Source organism: Pristis pectinata, chromosome 8 (genome assembly GCF_009764475.1).
Source record: "Pristis pectinata isolate sPriPec2 chromosome 8, sPriPec2.1.pri, whole genome shotgun sequence".
NCBI lineage: Eukaryota > Metazoa > Chordata > Chondrichthyes > Rhinopristiformes > Pristidae > Pristis > Pristis pectinata.
Window position 1 is genome coordinate 62,555,086 of NC_067412.1, and position 20,365 is coordinate 62,575,450.

Consider the following 20,365-nt stretch of genomic DNA (forward strand, 5'->3'; position numbering starts at 1 on the left):
AAGAACCTTTCTCATAACACCCCCCCCTGCAATGTGGGTGACCTCTTTCCAGCTACTCACCACTGTAGCCTGAATGGAAGAGATGAAGGACATGGTATTTTTCATAATTCTACCTCTGGGGGCTTGACCGTTGTTTGGGAAGTAGAAGGGGTAGAATGTCAATAGTGGGGTGAGGATAATGGGAATGGAGATAGTATGGATGAAGGAGCAATTTGTCTAATTAACAGTTAGTGTAAATATGTGAGAATGAATGTGTGTGTTTGGACAAGCTTGTCTGTCTAAGAGAATAATATTAGTTGCAGTCTGCAGCTCACGTTGACATATTTAATAATATTATGATTTTTTTCAGCATTAGAGTCATAAAGTCATTTGTATGGAAACAGGCCCTTCAGACCATTGAGTCTATGCTGACCATCAAGCATCCATCCACACTGATCTTCCACTAATCCCATTTTAATTCTCCCAACATTCCTATCAACTTCCTCGGATTCTCGCACTCACCTTCACACTGGGGGAAATTTACAGTGGCCAATTAACTTACCAACCCCACACATCTTTGGAGTGTGAGCGGCAACCAGAGCACCGAGGGGAAACCAATATGGTCACAGGGAGAACATGCAAACTCCACATAGACAGCACCAAAGGTCAGGATTGAATCCAGGTCACCGGAGTTGTGTGCCGCTACATATTTTTTAATGTGTGTGTATGTGGCCTGAATCAACCACTTTGAGATTCTCTTATTTTTTTAGATAATCAAAAATATGACTATTATGTTAGTGTTTACATGTTTGGGATTTCAACATAAATAGAGAAGATCAAGTGCTGATATTTAACATCACAAGGGAATATAAAATAACTCTCACAGCACAATGCTCATTTCATAACAGCTCAACATCTAATTTCAGACCAAAGTTCCAACAGACGTCAGTGAGATAAATAGTCTTTTACTCTGTTTTCGTTAATGATGAAACATTGGTAAAGCTCTGGGACAAACTCTTTGACTAATACTGTGATACCTTTCACATCAGGCAGTTGGAATTGTAATATTTCTTCCAAAAAGAAAAGGCACCTCTGACAATGTAAGGTAAATGCCAATCGAGATTATGTATGCAACAATCAACTTTTCTCTGGAATAAATCTTAAACCTAAATTTACTGACAACAAAGAAAAAACATGTATTCATAAACCATGCACCAACTATACTAAAGCTACAGTAAAATGGAAATCAAGAGACAAATAAAATTAAAAGACAGATTTGTAACTTTGAACAAAGTAGACAATAATGCTGTTGGAATGGCACCAGAAGTCAGCTGAATTAGGGCACATAATCTCAGCTCCTCACTGTGGAGCGCAGGGAGGATGCCCACGCTCCTGATGGGACATGCACTGCCTTACATTCTGATGCAAGTTACGACACTGGAGGCAAGAGCACACACCACCAATACTCTTCACTTATAATAAGGTATATAATTGAGAGTCTTGTAATGTTTTCAAGTTCTAATTACTTCAGTGTTTCATTCACCACCTGTCAATATTGCAATGAAGTGCCCATCCCAGTGTATTTAAATGCATTAGACTTGTTTTTGGTTTATTCCTTCTCCTGTCTCTTTCTCACATCTGCTATTCCTCTTGTCTATCCTCTCTCCTCTCTCTCTCCTCTCCTACCCACTTCCTTGACTCTTCTACTGGTACAAAGAACCCCAGTTGGTCTTCATTGTACACATCTCAGTTCAGCTCCATGTCTTGATATGAACAATTCAGCTAGGTCTGCTCGAGGACTTAGAACAGGCTGGCTTGTACATCCAATCAATCCTGCCCCCTATGTCAAGTTCTAACATTCCATATCCTCCCTGTTTATCTCCTGTAGTGGTTCTAGTCCAATTATAAGAGATCACAGACAGATGGAACGGTGCAGTCACAGGAAGAACAAAGACATCCCCACCATCACAGAAGACCTTCTTCAGTCAATTCAATTCATATGACATCAAGAAACAGCTGTGAGCACTGGCTTCAGCAAAGGCTATGGGAACAGAAAACATCCCAGCAATAATACAGAAGACTTGTGCTCCATAACTATTTACACCTCTAGACAAGTTGTTCTGGTACAGTTACAAATTGGCATCCCCGTGACCATATGGAAAATTGCCTAGGTACAGTAAAACTCTAACAAACCAGCATGCTGGTATCATCCATCGTGGTAGTACCGGGCTGGTGGGTTTTCCAGATCATTGGGTGTTATTCTTATTAATACTTTTTAATTTATTTTTTAGAAGTTATGCAGTTTTATAATAAATTTCCCAGCTAGGTTTAAAAGTGTGGGAAATGGGACCCTGGTCAGTTTAAAGGGAGCACAAGAAACAAAGCCCTGGTAAGCTGGATGGGAGAGAGGGAGCTCAGGCCTAGCCAGTCAGAAGAGAGCACAGCAAACAACCAGATGTCAAACCATCAGGATTTCTAAATTGTCAAACAGTGAATTATTGGAGTTTTTACTGTATGTCATAGAGTCATGGAGACATGGAGTCATACAGCATAGAAACCATGCACCAACTATACTAAAGCTGCAGTAAAATGGAAATCAAGAGACAAATAAAATTAAAAGACAAATTTGTAACTTTGAACCAAGTAGACAATAATGCTGTTGGAATGGCACCAGAAATCGGCTGAATTAGGGCATATAATCTCCCTGTGACCATATTGGTTTCCCCTGGGTGCTCTGGTTTCCGTTCACACTCCAAAGATGTGTGGGGTTGGTAAGTTAATTGGCCATCTGGTCCATGCCAACCAAGCTAGTCCCATTCGCCAGCTTTCGGCACATAACCTTCTAAACCTTTCCAATCCATGTACCAACTGTCTTTTAAAAGTTGTTATTCTACCTGCCTCAACTACTTCCTCTCATTTCATATCCATACCACCCTTTGTGTAAAAAAGTTACCCCTCAAGTTCCTATTAAATCTTTCCCCTCTCATCTTAAATCCAATGTATGTCCTGTTCACAAAAAGCAGAAAAAATGTAATCCAGCTTATTTCCACCCCATCATCGACAAAAGAATGAAAGGTGTCATCAACAGTACAATCAAGCGTAACTTACTCATCAAAATGATGTTCACCAGGATACTTGGCTTCTGATCTAATCACCATCTTGGTTCTACATTGACCAAAGAGTTAAATTCCAGAGAGGAGGAGAGAGTACCTGACCTTAATGTTAAGGAAACAGGTGATATTATTTAGCCATCATCAGACTGACATCAAGAGCAACAAGGCAATCATGTATTAATGTTTAGAGACATTCCTCAGACTAAGGAACATGTCAGAATTGGGGATATTTGTGAATGTTTAGTGTTCAATTCCACTTGTATGTATGCAAAAAGTGAATCAGCCCATGCGAGCATGAAGTATGAACTGGACAAAATTCAAGCATGGGCAGATAGGTATCATGTAATGCTAATGCCATAAAAGTGCAAGGCAATGAACATCTCCAACAAGAGAAAGTTTAATCACTTACTCTTGACAGTTGTTGGTGTTTCTATCATCAGGTTACTTTGTCAATAATGTCCTTGGGTTCACCATGGACCAGAAATTTGTAGGGACCAAACACTTAAATATTCTGGGTAGAAGAAAAGATAGAGGCCTGGTATCCCAGGGTGAGTCACTCATCCACTAACATTCCAATGCCTTTCCACAATCTGCAAGGCCAGAAGTCAAGAGTATGATGAAGTATTATCAGTTTGCCTAGATGAGTTCAACTCCAAGAATTCCATCAATAAAAAGCACTTTGCATGATTGGTACCCCAAACACCGTTCTAAACATTCATTCTCTCCTCCACAGCACATATGCTGCAGGGTGTATCACTTAGAAAATTTAATATAAGTAGTCATCTGGTGACTTCGACAGCATCTCTCAACCCGTGACCTCTGTCTGCAAGAAAGACAAGGGCCGAAGGTGCATGAGAATACCATTATCTCTAGGTTCTCCACTAAGTCAGATACAAGGTTAACTTGGAAATATATCACCATTCTTTCATCATTGCTGGAACTCCCTTCCCTATAGCATTAGAAAGTTTGCTGTGGTTCTAGAAGTCAGCTCAATACCAAAGGGAATTAGGGATGAACAATAAAGGCTTGACTTACCAGTGACACCTACATGAATATATAAATAACTTTAAACACTGAAAAAGAAATAAACATATCAAGTACATCAGATGGAATTCTAAATTTGGTGGAGAACAAGGAAGAAATATATGTAAAAGGATACAGTAATGAGGAAGAAGAAGTGAGTAAAGGGGTAATTCACAAAAAGTGCTGGAGGGACTCAGCAGGTCAGGCAGCATCCATGGAGGGAAATAAACAGTTGACGTTTTGGGCTGAGATCCTTCATGTGATCCTTCATGTGATGAATTGCTGTGAGACATAGTGGCTCAACTTTAAAATGTTCCATGCTGCTGTATAAATGTCTGCATCATAAGTCTCAGATAACAGTGTCTTATGTTCACACATTTCTCCATAATCTTCATTGTAGTTCAATGGTTAAGGTACTCTGCTGTGGTGTACACAATGAAATTAAATATCTCCTTTAAAAATATAACCTCAACTAACTTTTCCACAAAATTGTCAGAATTGTTCGGCAATTCCAAATGATTTATCACTTTGGATGATGAATGTCAGCTGCTCAATATTCTGCACTATGGGAAATAACACACAATGCCATTTCTTCTCAATTCATTTCAACGATATAGATAAGAAATCATTTCAAGCCTCCTCTTCGTACAAAAATCTCAAGATGCAAACAGATTGGATCTGTTAAGAATGAATGTGATGTAGACATGTATTTCCAGCACACTTGGATCAAGCTCCACAACCTGAAACATTAACCATACAGACCAATGATATTTTAAATCTGATCTAGTCATCAAGCAATGTCTCTTTTCAAAGACAATCCTAAACACAATTTAGCTGAAATAAATGTATTGTTTGAAGCTGAGATGAAAGGACCCATGAGGAGCAATGCCAAAGCAAAATTGACAGTGATTTTTAAAGGCAAGTGGGGACAAAAAATGAATCATGAAATTAAAACTCGTCGGTGAATCTAATTGGAAAGACCTCTTCGGTAGTTACAGAACAATGAGGCTGATCTGTCTACACAGAGTTTTAACTTCGGGAGCTATTTATGAAGAAGTCACAATTACCAATTTGCATTGATCCTAAATCTCAAACATTTTAAGGTAGTTAAAGGTAGCTCTGACTATATTGGGACAGTAAATGACCAAAATATTCTTGAAAATTAAATTGATTATTTGAGTTGCACAAGACCAAAGCTCTTTATCTCCATGCAGACCAACTTCTGGTCATGTTGCAGCTATATAAACCCTTGGGTAGGCTGCCCTTGGAGTATTGCGTGCAATTCTGATCATCCCATAACTGGAAAGAGGCTTTGGAAAGGGCGCAGAAGAGGTTTACCAGGATGCTGCCTGCTTTAGAGGGTATGAGCTGTAAGGAGAGGTTGGACAAACTTGGGTTGTTTTCTCTGAAGCATCAGAGGATGGGGGGGGAGACCTGATAGAAGTTTATAAAATTATGAGATGCATAGACAGGATAGACAGTCAGAATCTTTCTCCCAGGGTAGAAATGTCAAATACCAGAGGACATGCACTTAAGATGAGAGGAGGGAAGTTTAAAGGAGATGTGTGTGGCAAGATTTTTACACAGAGAATGTTAAGTGCCTGGAATGGGCTGCCAGGGGGAGTGGTGGAAGTAGTCACAATAATGGTGTTTTAAGAGGCTGTTGGATAGACACATGAATAGGCAGGGAGTGGAGGGATATGGATGGAACAGGCAGAAGGGATTTAATTTAATTCGGCACTGTGTTCGGCGCAGACATTGTGAGCCAAAGGGCCTATTCCTGTGCTGTACTGTTCTATGTTCTTTTATATTAATCCATAGTTTCCAGTTCTCTTTTATCTTACACAAAATCTTGCATTCAACAGACATGCCTAAAAACTTAATGAAAAATGAAATTCAATGTGTGTTCACTGTGATTTTGTAAACAAAAACACAATTGTCATCTTGAATTCACCAAAATTCTACAAATATCAACAGGATGAATGAAACTATTTTGTCAGTTTTGTTTCAGGGAGGATTAGTACCTAAGATATCGGGAGTATCTCTCATTTACTTCAACTAGGCAACATAATGACAGAGCCTGTTGTGCAGCTGTCTCACAGCTCTGGTGACTGATACTCCATCCTAACCTCCTGTATTATTTGAATGGAGTTTGTATGTTCTCCCTGTCACTGCTTGCCTTTCCCCCTGTGTACTCCAGTTCTTGTAAATTCCTCTCATATCAGTGGTTGTAAAAATCAGGGGGTGGGGGGCTGGGGAGGTGTTAATGGGCATGGTTAAGAGAACAGGTTATAGGAAAATAAGGGGAGGATTAGAATAGATGGGATTGCTCTGCAGGCCAGCATAAAATTGATGGATTAAATAGGTTCTTCTATGTCATGAAGAAATATGAATGAAGTATGAAGCTGATGCGATTGGATCAGACCAACCAAATCAGGCAGTCCAGGGCATTATCGAGGAACAATGTCTCCAGTAATGTCCTAATATTGCAGAGCGCATTTACATCACTTCTGCAAAGACTTTCCTTGTGGTGGCACAGTGGAAACAGAAGGAATTCACCCACTCTATTTACACATGGAATGATGGCCCATGGGTGGCCAATCTCAATCATCAGCAGAGAGAATGGAAGAAGACAGTGAGCATTTCTTTTTATATACAAGTGAGGATCTAACATTCTGTGTGATGGGCAGCACCATGACACAATGAGTTGAGCTGCTGCCTCTCAGCTCCAGCAACTCAGGTTCAATCTTGATCTCAGGCGCTGTCTATGTGGAGTTTGCAGGTTCTCTTTGTGAGCGTGTGGGTTTCCCCCAAGTGCTCTCATTTTCTTCCACATCCTAAAGCCACTGCAAGTTGTCCCTCATGTGTAAGAGAGTGATAGAATTTGATGAGAATGTAGGGTGAATAAAAAGTGTGCTTAATGTAAATGGATGTTTGATGTCAGGACAGACTTGGTGGATTGAAGGGCCTATTTCCATGCTATCTGACTCCATAACTCTAGAATGGAAGAACCTTTCCCTTATCCATTTCTTTGTAAACCTAACAATTTAATTGGCACTTGGCCACCAGCAATCACAAGCAGAACAACATGCAGCAAAATGATGTTTGCAGTGTAATTCTAAAGTGCTAAAGCTCTAAGAACACACTTGTGCCCCCATGGCTCCTTCATTAGAAGGGTGCAATCACACTACCTGTTGTGCTGCTAAGAAACAATTGTGACTTCACATTGACAGTGAGCTCATATAGTGTAAATATGAGATCAAGATTCATACTGATTTGAGGTGCTGTGTTTTGCCCTGGTGGATTCAGATTTCCTTTACACCAGGAGCACAATGTTTGTGTAATCTAAATTCAGCTTAATTTAGCCTGGTTCAGATAATTACTGTTATCAAGCAGTTGGTTTTAAGAAAGAGTGATTAACCTGCATGTGTTAAAATTTTATCTTTTGTGTTGAACTGCAAGCTACATTCAAAATATTTTCTTCTCTTTTTATAAAATAAATAGATAGTTAAAAATTAGATTGCTGTGGTCAGAAGGAAAGCAAAGCAATCCAGTGGTTTAATTCCAGAATGGGAGCATAGACTCAGCCAATAAATTCAGGGAAAGTCTTGCTGGAAATTTGTACTTGGTTCTGGTGAGCATGATCAGTGTGAACAGTAGGGATCGCTGGCAGGGTACACATCCGATTCATTGGTTACAGCCCTCATGTAAGTTTCAGGAAGAGAGATTGCAATATATTATGGGGAGGGAAAACATGGCTCTGTGGAACCAGCAAAATACTCTTGTTCTTCTTATTTCCACTGAATGCCCTTATAAATGCATCAGAAATGGGAGCAGCAATGTGTCATGTGACCTCTCAGGCCACTGCACCATTCAATATGTAACAAGAGGGTTAAAAGCAGATCTTTTTACTCAAAGTAGAGTTGTCAGCCTACAGTATCCACAATGGGTGGGCATGTTAATCAGGAAGATAAGTAAAGCAAAAAGTCTTGATTCATAGGGTCCTTGAGGCCTCGAAGCATGCAAGCGTGAGACATTAAGAAATGTGAAATGACAAGATAACTTGTTTTTTCTTGCAGATGAGTGAGACTGATTCAGTTGACAATGTAAAATTTATTAAGAAGTAATTAGTTTTAGAACTGTAGTTGACTAGAATGCATAGATGAGAAAAGCACGAGCTTTCTTGATTATACAAGTGTGAGCGGTGAACAAGCTCATCAGACTTCTCCTTGGACCAGAACCGCGATTGGTGCCAAGGACCTCTGAGATTCTCCAGACCAGTAGTCTTAAATTTGAGTCCCCATAGAGCAGAAGGGCTGAAGACTTGTTCTTTCATCAATCATTTTATACTATGTTTTAGACTTACTCTTTTGTATATCTTATACTGTACACATCTTTGTCATCTCTTGTTATACTTTAAATAAATACCCTGTAGCAACCTTGAAATGTCCTTTCTCCCTCATTGATCTGAATCCCCAAAACCTGCTTATTTCCCGTTACACAAAATCATACCTGACCTGATTATAGGCCACATTTCGTGCTCGTTCCGCTTAACCTTTTTCTCCTAAAATTCAAAAATCAGTCTTGAATGTTTTCACCGACTCATCCTCCTCACTCCCTGGAGCAGATTCTCCAAAGAAGAAATTACTCTTCTCAGTTTTAATTGGGAAAAAACTTTATCCTAAAATTATGCCCCTTAGTTCCAGACCCCAATCCCACCACCCCACCAACCTGAAGAAACATCGTCAAGACATCTATCCAAGGGCCCTGTACCGAAGGAAGGATGTGCTGGTCCTGGAGAGGATCTAGAGGAGGTTCACTAGAATGACCCCAGGAATGAAAAGCTTAAGCTATGAGGAGCGTTTGATGTTCTCTGGGCCTATACTTGAGTTCAGAAGGACTGGGGGTGGGGTGGGGTGGAATATCTCATTGAAACCTACGATACTTAAAGGCCTGGATAGAGTGAACATGAAAAGGCTGTTTCCACGAATAGGAGAGTCTAGGACCAGAGGGCATGGCCTCAGAATCAAGGGACGTCTCTTTAAAACTGAGATGAGGAGGATTTTCTTCAGCCAGAGGTTGGTGAATCTCTGGAATTCATTGCCACAGAGGGCTGTGGAGGCCAAAACATTGGGTATATTTAAGAGAGATTAATAAGGGGAGAAGGTGGAAAAATGGAGTGCAAAAAAAATCAACCATGATTGAATGGTGAAGCAGACTCAATGGGCCAAATGGCCTAATTCTGCTCCTATATCTTATGGTCTTATGGGTTTCCCAAATGGTGGGTCATGATTTTAAATGGGATTTGCTATATTAGCCACTGGAGTGATGATTGGTAAGCCACATATAACCTATTACATTGTTTCAGATATCAGACAGTGGCACCTCCATCCCTACCCCCACCTCCACCTTCAACTACTTGGTTTCACAAATATGGACCTTCTCCAGAGATCTGCTTCTCGCAGAAGGTGGTGAATCTTTGGACTCCTTTACCACCTAGGGTTCTAGAGACTAGATCACAGGGAGTATGTAAAGCAGGAGTAGATAATGTTTTTTGCAAGATCAGGTAATTGAGGACTTCTAGGGAACTGGCACAGGAGAGATGACGATGCCTGAGGCAAAGCAGCCATGATCATATTCAATGGCGGGGCAGGCTTGAGGGGCAGAATTGTCCACTCCTGCTTCTATTTTCTTATGTTCTTCTCACCTCAGTGTTGGACCACGTTCATCCCATTCTCCTCTTCACTGCTATGGCTTTGGTAGCCCATGTGGAAGTGAAGTTCTGCTCACCTAATCCACTGACACCACAAACTTTAGGGAATAGCATTCAATTTGAGCCCCTACTATATTGAAACCTGCTGGGCAAGAAGAACCCTGCGAGTGAGAGAGATGGAAAGAGAAATTGAGAAAAAGTCGTACCTTCCTCCTCCTCCTGGCAGCAAAAGATACTGGTGGAGAGGAAAAAAAAGAGATAAAAGGTGACAGTAAGAAATAATGAAGGAAATGCATGAGAACAGAGAGAGAGAAATATATATATATATATATATAGAGAGAGAGAGAGAGAGAGAGAGAGAGAAAGAGAGAGAGAGAGAGAGAGGGGGGGGGGAAACTACATACGTTCACTGTTGGGCAGCTAGATCCCTTGGGTGAAAGAGGGAGAGCACAGGCAGAAAGAAAGAATGTCCCTGAGCTGTTTCCATCTCTCCTCTTATGGCTGAGACCCCAGGTCTTCTGACAGCCTGTGATATCCATTGGAGGGGTCTGTGAAGAGTGAGCCAGCAGGAATCTATATGCATGCATCATAGGCTCAGTTAAATTCAAATGCTACCAAGTATGGTCTTGATGGCAACACCTAATCCGCTGAGGAGACCAAAACTGCATGCAATGCTCCAGGAGCAGTCTCACCAAAATGCTTCATAAGTGAAGCAAAACTTTGCTATCTTATACTCCATCCTGCTTGGAACAAAGGCCAACATTCTGTTTGCTTTCCTAATTACTTGCTGGATGGATGTGTTAACTTTTTATGCTCCTTGTGCACAGACAGCCAAATATTTTTGAACACTCATACTGACTCATCTTACACCAGTTGAAAAATAGTCTGGTTTCCTATTTCAACCAATCGAAGTAAATAACCTCAGACTTCCCCAGATTACACTCAACCTGCCATCTTTGTAAACACTCATTTAACCTGTATGTATATACCGTATCTCTTTGGACACACTGTGTTCTCCTCAACTTATTTTCAGCATTATTGCTTTCATCTAAGTTAGTAATATAGAATGTAAATAGCTGAGGTTCCAACACTGATCCCTAAGGCACCACGCTAGTTAAAAATGAGTCATTTATCCCCAATTTGTTTTCTGTTTCCCACTTTCCATCCATGCTAATATGTTACCCACAACACTATGACCTCTTTCATGTGACATTTTATCAAATGCATTCTGGAAATCCCCATGCAATACATTCAGTAGTTCTTCTTTATCTGCTCTGCTAAATACGTCTTAAGAACAAGTCTCCTTTCATAAAACCATCTTGATTGCTGAATCATATACTTGAGCAATTTTCTGCTGACAGATGGCAGGCCAACTGGCCTATAGTCCCTGCTTTCTATCTCCCACCATTCCAGAACAATTGTGTTGCATTTGTCTTTTAACCTGCCAAGATCTTGCCAGAATCTGTGGAAATTTTGAAGATCACAACCACCTTCTCTGCAGGTCTCTCTTAAAAACCTAGGATGTCCATCAAGTCCAGGGGATTTGTCAGCCATTGGTCGCATTATAACTTAACTGAAGTTGACAACTCATTGTGCAGACCCAATGTCAGTTGATCATTAACTCTTTTCACAATTGGCTCCTGTGATCAGCATCAGCTCTAATTTGTAAATTTAGAGACCAACTACATGCTTTTGCCTAAAAATAGGCCTACTTATTTAGCTTATTTAACGAGGCAGATCAGGCACAGGTTGTACACCTACTACTTCTTGTTTGAAAAATGCATGCATGGAATTCTAATTTTGACCTCTTCATCAAGTGAAACTCTCCAAAGGTTACTTACTTTATCACTGGCAGACCTAAAGCTACTTGAAAGACTGAAACTTGCCTCCACAACTAGCATTCCAATTATAATGTATGAATAATAGTAAACATAATTATTTTGATAAATTAATTCCTTATTAACATAACCTTCATATGTTGGCAAAGCAATGTCAAATTAGTACAGATAACTTGAACAAATATTGATATAGTTAATAATAAAAAAAATTTGAACATGGAAAATACAACTAAATCAAATTCCCTTCACTGTAAATGTTAAAGAGCTACCTAAATAAATACACAATTCAAATGGCAAAGTAATCTGACTGTCCCACTTGGTTTCCTTGGTGCATACTAATAATACCAGTTTTTTGCAGCTTTTGTGGAACTTTTTGCTAGTTGTCTCTTTGTGTTTCCTGTAGGTCTTAACATTATAGGAACAAAGCTTTTTACTTCTGTGAGGCCACTGCATTTGCCCAGGATCTGTGCATCTTGACAGTTCCTGCCAACATTTTAATCAACCACACTCAATGCAGTCTCAACTGGCACTTCACAGTAATGGACTTTCCAGGATGGATTACAAACTAATGCGCAGGATAAGGAGTTCTGCTTCATTTTTTTGTCATATTCTCTTCTAAGTGTGTTGATACCAATAATAATGTCACAGCCAACATTCTCCCTAATTTAATCCAGTACAGATTTGAATTCAAATCAGGAGTGATTTGCCCTCGATTTCACTTATTCTTTGAATAGTTAAAGTTACATAACAAAAGTGGCCATTGGATTCGGTAAGGTTTCATAGATGTAGAAAGTGAGATGAATTGCAAGGTCACATGTTTATAAACCGAAAGGGGACCATTCAACCCACTGTCCCCAGTTCAACATATTCCTAGTGAAATCCAAAATTAATCTTCCTGTTCCACCTTCACCAGTGTTTTGTGTTCTGCACCTTTGTAACACTTTTTTCTTTACAATATTTTTATTAATTCCACATAGAAAATACAGAGTACATGAATCATAAAAAAGGACAAAATACTACAGAATACATTGTGTTAAATCATACATAAAATCACAATACCCCGTATTGATGAACAAAAATGATAGTTAATGAATAACAATTAAATTGGAATAATTTGGAATAATGTTATTATTTTAAAAAATCTAAACCCACTACCAAGACTGGAGCTGTTTGGAAAAAGACAAAAAAAAAACACCCTAAACGGAGAATAGTAACTAGAAAATATCTGTACTTTAACCACCAAATCAAAGGTTTTGAAAATAGTTCAAAAAAGGTCCCCACAATGTTTGGAAGTCTAAATTAGATTCAGAAATTGAACAACGGATCTTCTCTAAATTTGGGTATGACATAACATCCTGTAGCCATTGGACATGAGTAGGGGGAGTAACTTCCTTCCATTTAAGCAACACAGCCCTCAGAAGTCTACAAAATTATATCTTTTTCTCCTACAATCCCAAATAATGCAGTCAGAGGATTAGGCTTAAAATTTATTTTAAAAAGCACAGAAAAAGTTTGAAATACCTCTATCCAGTATTTTTTAAGACTCGGACATGTCCAAAACACGTGGATTAAAGAAGCCTCTCCATTATTGCATTTATCATAATAAGGAGATATATCCAAATAAAAACGAGATGGCTTTCTTTGGACAGGTGAGCTCTAGGAACCACTTTAAACTGAAGGAGGGAGTGATGCACACATAATGATAAAGTATTGACCAATTTAAAAATTTCATTCCAAGTTTCCTCAGAAATTGAAATCAGCCAATCTTGTTCCCAAGCATTTTTAATTTTGTCTAAGGGAACTTTACTCGTTTCTGATAACCGACCATAAACATTAGATATTGAGCCATCATAGAAAGGCTTCAAATTAAAAATTACATCCAGTAAGTTCTTATCAGGACTCATAGGGAATGTGTGTAATTGAGATCGGAGAAAGTCTCTAATTTGTAAATATTGACAAAAGTGGGTTTTTGGTAAACTATATTTAGTTGACAATTGTTCAAACGAAGAAAAATTTCCTCCAACAAACAGATCCTGAAAACAAGTAATACCCAATCTATCCCACTCTTTAAAAACTACATCAGTCATAGAAGGTTTAAAAGAACAATTAACAGAAATGGGACTAGACAAAGAAAATCTTGATAAACCATAATATTTTCAAAATTGTAACCAAATCCTCAAAGCATGTTTAACTACCAAATTATCAGTTAGTTTATTTAATGATAAAGGAAGTGAAGAGCCAAGTAAAGAAATAATAGAAATTTTTTTAACAGAATTAGCTTCCAAAGAAACCCATACTGGACAAGCTTCATGATTAATATAGAATAACCAAAATGTAAGATTTCGTATATTGACTGTCCAATAATAAAGCCTGAAATTAACAAAGCCTACATTCTTTATAACTTTCTGAAAGTGAACTTTATTTAATCTAGGATGTTTAAGTTTCCATATGTAAGAAAATATAACTGAATCAAGAGAGTCAAAAAAGGACTTAGGAATAAAAACAGGTAAAGCCTGAAATAGGTATATAAATTTAGGTAAGATATTCATTTTACATAGAATTAATTCGGCCAATCAATGATATAGAGAGGGGTGACCAATTTGATAAGACCCTTTTCACATAATTCAATGGAGTAAGAAAGTTTTCTTGAAATAAGTGTTTATAATTTTTAGTAATTGTTACTCCCAAATAGATAAAATGATCTCTTACAATTTTAAAAGGAGGGTTAGTATCAAATGACGTCAGATTATTCAAAGGGAAAAATTCACTCTTGCGTCAATTCAGTTTATATCCTGAAAACTGGCTAAAACAGGAAAATAGAGAAAGCATAGGAGGTAATGAGGTCTCAACATTAGAGATAAAAAGCAGTAAATCATCAGCATAGAGCGAAACTTTATGGGTAATACATCTTCTAAAGATACCAGCGATATCTGTAGTTTCTCAAAAAGCAACAGCTAAAGGTTCTAAAGCCAAATCAAATAGCAAAGGACTCAAAGGGCATCCCTGTCTGGTCCCGTGTTGAAGTTTAAAAGGTTTAGAATTTTGAAAGTTAGTAAGAACACAGCAGAGGGAGATAAATAAAGTAATTTAATCCATTGAATTAAATCGGGCCCAAAGTGAAATTTCTCTGAAGTTTTAAATAAGTAGCTCCATTCAACCTGATCAAAGGCCTTCTCAGCATCTCGAGATATCACACATTCTGATATTTCCTTAGAGGGAGAATAGATAATATTCAGTAAACAACGAATATTAAAATGGGAATAACGATTTTTTATAAAACCAGTCCGATCATCTGATATAATTGAGGGTAAAATATTTTCCAATCTGCAGGCCAAAACTTTAGATAAAATTTTAACATCAACATTAAGTAAAGAAATTGGTTTGTACGAAGAACATTCCATTGGGTTCTTATTTTTCTTAAGAATACATGAAATGGAAGCTTCATAAAAAGATTGTGGTAACCTACCCAATTTAAAAGAATCCGAAAAAGCAGAACATAAATAAGGTATAAGCAAAGATGAAAAGACCTTATAAAATTCTCCAGGAAATCCATCAGGACCCAGAGTCTTTCCAGAGTGCAATGAACGTATAACCTCGGCGATTTCCTCATAAGTAATAGATTGATCCAATTGTTTTCAGTAATCAGCAGAGAGTGTAGGAATGTTTAATTGGTCAAAGAAATTAGTCATTGTGGTATCGTCTTTAGGAGAATTAGAACTATAAAGTTTAGAATAAAATTCTCCAGAAGTATCATTTATTTCTGAATGATCAGTTGTCCTCTCACCATGAACTTTACAAATTTCTTTAATTTGTCATCTAGCAATAGAGGTTTTTAATTGGTTAGCTAGTAATTTACTTGTTTTATCTCCATGAATATAAAATTGACTTTTATCTTTTAAAAGTTGACTCTCAATTGGATATGTTAGAAGGAGATCATAGTTAGTCTTAATTTCAAGTCACCTTTTGTATAAAACAGGATCTGGATCCAAAGCATATATTTGGTCTTAGTAATTTCAATTGATTAGCTAAATCAATTCTCTTTCTGTTAGCTTTTTTCTTAACGCTTGCCATATAAAAGATCATTTGTCCTCTAATAAAGGCTTTAAAAGCATCCCATATAATAAGACTGGAAGTCTCGCCCAGCATATTCTCTTTAAAGAAAAAAATAATTTGTCTCTCCAAAAATTTTAAAAAGTCTTTAACAGATAACAAAGTTAGATTAAAACGCCAGGGTCTGTTTATCTGAGGGAGTCCGGGGAGGTTTAAGGATAAAAACACAGGAGCATGGTCTGAAAGAGCAATCTCTTTATATTGACATGATTGAACTGATGGAAACATTTGACTATCAATAAAAAAAATCAATCTTGGAATATGTATGGTGAACATGAGAGAAAAACAAATATTCCCTATCTTTTGGATGTAAAAAATGCCACAGATCAGTAACACCACATTTCATTAAAAACAATTAAAGAAATAAAGCTGATTTATTGAGAACTGCTGGTTTGGTAGATGACCTACCTAACCTTGAATCTAACCAACAATTAAAGTCTCCTCCTAAAACCAAAGAATAAAGATTCAAATCTGGCAAGAGTGTAAAAAATTGTTCAAAAACTCCTGGGTCATCCATATTTGGAGCATAAATATTGGCAAATACCATTAATCTATTATCTAATTTTCCTGATACTCTAACAAAACAACCATTAGGATCAGTTATTACCTTACGTTGAACAAATGAAACTGTACTATCTATAAAAATTGAACCCCCGCCCCCCCCCAGTGTTAGCTCGGAAAGAGGAATGAAATTGCAACCCGTTCCATCGACTGAAAAAGCATGAAATATCACAATTACGTATATGAGTTTCTTGTAAAAAAATAATTGGGACTTTGAATATTTTAATATATGCAAAAATCTTATTTCATTTCACAGGGTGGTTTAACCCTTTCACGTTAAAACTAAGTAAATTAATAACTTGATCCATTTTAATATTATTTAAATGCAATTTAAAAAAGAGATAATAAACAAACCATACTGGAATGTAGATTCAAACCCAACAGTGAACTTTCAGATAAGGTAACTAAGCAACAGACTTGGCTGAGAGCTCAAAACAACTTCCAAAGAAAGAACCTAGCCCCCTCCCACCACCCAAAGACAGAAAGCCGACCAATAGACAGCCGGCGGCTAAGACTACAGACAGCAAATTAACCCAAACAATCCTGCTCCCTATTTTTCAAGGTTAGGTAATTCCAACCTAGTCAAAACAGTAAATTACAAAAAAAACCATGGTTTCAAAATTATAAAATAACAAGTATTCTAATTAAATCTTTTTAATAAAAAAACTCAAAAAAAGTACGGAATCATTCAATCCTCAGCTTCGAGAAAATCCTAAACTTCTTCAACTGAACGAAACCACTTCTGCGAGCCATTTTTCAGAATAATTCTAAGCCTTGAAGGGTAACGCAGAGGGCTTAAAGCCTTTGTTATAAAGTTCCAACATGACCTTTTTACATTTAACGCATTAATTCATAACTTCAGGTGAGTAATCTTCAACAATTCTGAGCTTGTTGTCTTGGTAATTAATCATTCCTCTTCGACAGGAGTCACGAATTAGAAGCTCTTTAATTTGAAAGTCATGCAGAGAGATAGTGACTGACCTGGGTCTGCCTTCCATGGGAGGCCTGTACGACAGAGATCTATGCGCTCGATCAATCTTAGGTGGAGATTTTAAAGTAGGAAATAATTGATCCAAAAGATTTGCAAAGAATTCCGTGGGCTGGTTACCTTCAACGGATTCTTTAAGACCCAGGATACATAGATTGTTTCTTCTACTTCTGTTTTCTAAGTCAATGATCTTCTGCTTTAATTTTTCATTAGATTTTGATTGCTTTTTATAAAGCTTTTCTAGATCATCAATTTTCTCATCCAAAATCGAAAGAGTCACTTCATTCACTTTATTTCGTTCATCATGATTGTGTAAGGTTTTTTGAATAGAGTCCAACTTGGAATTCAGCTGTTGAAATTGTTGTTGAAATTGTGGATATTGCTCTGATGAATCACCTATATGTTTTCGAAGCAGTTATAAAATAGACTCCAAAGATGCAGGAGGGTCAGCTTCCTTGGTAATTTTAGTACCTTTGGCACTCCTTGAAGTCATAGTAGAGTCAAACCAGGTTGAAAAAGTTAGATAGAATGGGAGCAACGGCAAATAGCTGTTACTCCATTAATGACCAGCAGGCTTCTCGTAACACTTTTTTTAACATGATTCATGAACTACACCATGGTTTCCCTGCAATTCCCATTATTTTATGCTTTTGAAGCAATAGATGTTTGTCTAAAGTTTACTATGAACCTGAGTGCAGCACATCAGATGGTCTTATATACTCCCTTGGATTGAAATTTTCTCAAAAAGGTCAAAAATTTGAGGCAGTGGTTACTTTACTGTGATTATTATTGTCTAAGTAGCTTCCTATATTACAACAATGATTACAATTGACAAGTATTCATCTGGGTGTAAAATTATTTTCGATGTGACAAAGTCATGAAAGGTGTGATATAAATGTATTTTTTAAATTCTTAAATGAGGTCTGAGCATTAGTGACTGAATGTTAATTGATCAAAAAAGATGATAAAGAGCAACCTCTTAAATTGTGTTGGCTGCGCAGATAAGCTACTTTCACAGTGCTATTGGTTTGGAAGATCAAGGAGTTGATTCAATAATGATGAATTAACAGTGGTGTGTGACCTGCGGTGGGGATACTTCCATGAACCTGCTAGTCTTGTCTTTCTCAATGCCCAGGGCCACGAGCTTGGGAAATGCTGTCATGAGAGCTTTTGTTTAGTTGCTCCTTTCTATCTTCTGGAAGATGTGAATGTTTAAGGGAGGGGATAGGCGCTGGTCAAGGGAACTGCTTTGTCCTGTATGGTTTTGCACTCTCCTTATGTTGTTCGAGTTGCACCCACTCAGGCAACTGAAGAGTATTCCATCAGGTACCTGACACTCTTTGTAGATGATGGAAAGGCTTTGGGAATCAAGTCTATTGTAGTATGAAAGGCCAGGGGTCAGATGACAGTGACAACACTACTGACCCCCATGGTCGGATGATAGCATTGCCTATCAGGTCGGAAGCTATACCACTGTCAATCAGGGGCCCGGCTCCACCCCATTAGGTAAACACCTTTGTCTTGCTGGACCACTCGGATTGGTCTGTGCGAGCACCTTTGTTCCTGGGCACATCTACTGTTGGCCCATTTAAAACACCTTTGTCCTTGCTGGGCTACCCAGCCCCCCAGCAGCATAAAAGTGCTGCATGTTTGGTTTTTCTTTCTCTTTCTGTCTCCGAGGATGTTGAGGTAAGCTGTGCACTACTCCAGGGCAGTTAGTTAAGGACTCCCGAGACCAAAGAGCCAATGTTTGTCCAGAATCAGGGTGCTCAAACATTGTATTGTTTATTCCTTGATCATTTGTACCCAGTTATTGTGTATGTGTGTGTGTGTGTGTACCTCACCCTCTGTAGCGATTTTCCTCCACATTCGTGATCTCCTGCTTGAGAGTGTGTGAGTGTGCATCTGTTCCCATTCATTCTGTCCCCGCGTTTGTCTTTGTTAATAAACCACTTTTAAATTACAAAGACTGTGTGTCCAGACCTTTATCTTTAAGATACCAAAAGAACCTTTCTCACAACATCTATCACCACAGAATGCCCAACTCCTGACCTGCTCTTGAAGTCAGTTGCCTGGATATTTGTCCCCATTCAGAAACATTGAATGTGCTATTTCAGTAGAATGAATTTGGAGGCAGTATCCAACAGATTATACTGTATGTTACCAGTTGAGAATCACTTTCTATGAGACTATATTTATGTGGCTGGTCCAGATGGGTTTCAAGTCAATAGTGAATTCAGGTTATTAATAGTGGAAGATTCAATAATAATATTGTCATTGAATGTTAAAAGGAGACATTGAAACTGTCTCTTGCTGGAGATGGTGATTGCTTGTAACTGATTGGTTCATAAATTACATGCCATTCATTAGCCCATGTATGGATGTTGGACAGATCTTATTGCATGCAGATACAATCTTTTGTTTGAATTAAGACATTTAACAAATTATTTCAAATTCAATTGGACTGATTTATTCTTTATTTAACTATTTGTGATGACAGCTAGTGTTTCATATATTGTATGTTTTGACTTTCACAATAGTTTGCAAAAAAAATATTCTTGCCTGGAGACATGTTTGAGATCCATTGACCAACTTCTCCTCAATGTCAGAGTGTTAAGCTTATCTTAATTAATTTGCTGCAGGGGAAAGCATGTAAAGAGAACATTCGTATAAACTTATCAAGCTAGGTGATGAAAGATTTTAACTATTTTATGTTCATCTTTGTTTTCAACCTTCATTTTAGGTCTAGAGAAACAAAGGACTGCAGATGCTGGAATCTAGATGTAAAACACTATGATGCTGGAAGAACTCAGTAGACCAGGCAGCATCCGTGGAGAAAAGCAGGCGGTCAACTTTTCGGGTCAGGACCCTTCGTCAGGACTGAAGATAGGAAAAGGGGAAGCCCAACATATAGGAGGGAAAAGCAGAGCAGTGATAGGTGGACAAAAAGAGGGGAGGGTGGTGACAGGTAGATGAAGGTAAGAGATAGTAATAGGCAGGTGCAAAGGAGGAGGGGAGAGCGGATCCACCGGGGGATGGG

At 38.1% G+C, this 20,365-nt stretch overlaps 1 long non-coding RNA gene across 1 annotated transcript in view; it reads right to left on the reverse strand.

The window, feature by feature from the left end:
- Positions 1–4,714: 4,714 nt before the first annotated feature.
- The window catches only part of LOC127573358 (uncharacterized), a 29,149-nt gene continuing 13,498 nt past the window's right edge, over positions 4,715–20,365 (reverse strand). The window contains exons 2-3 of the long non-coding RNA XR_007956770.1: positions 10,035–10,063; positions 4,715–4,855 (exon numbers count right to left, since the gene is read on the reverse strand). This is a non-coding gene — a long non-coding RNA (uncharacterized LOC127573358). The remainder of the gene's footprint in view (positions 4,856–10,034; positions 10,064–20,365) is intronic.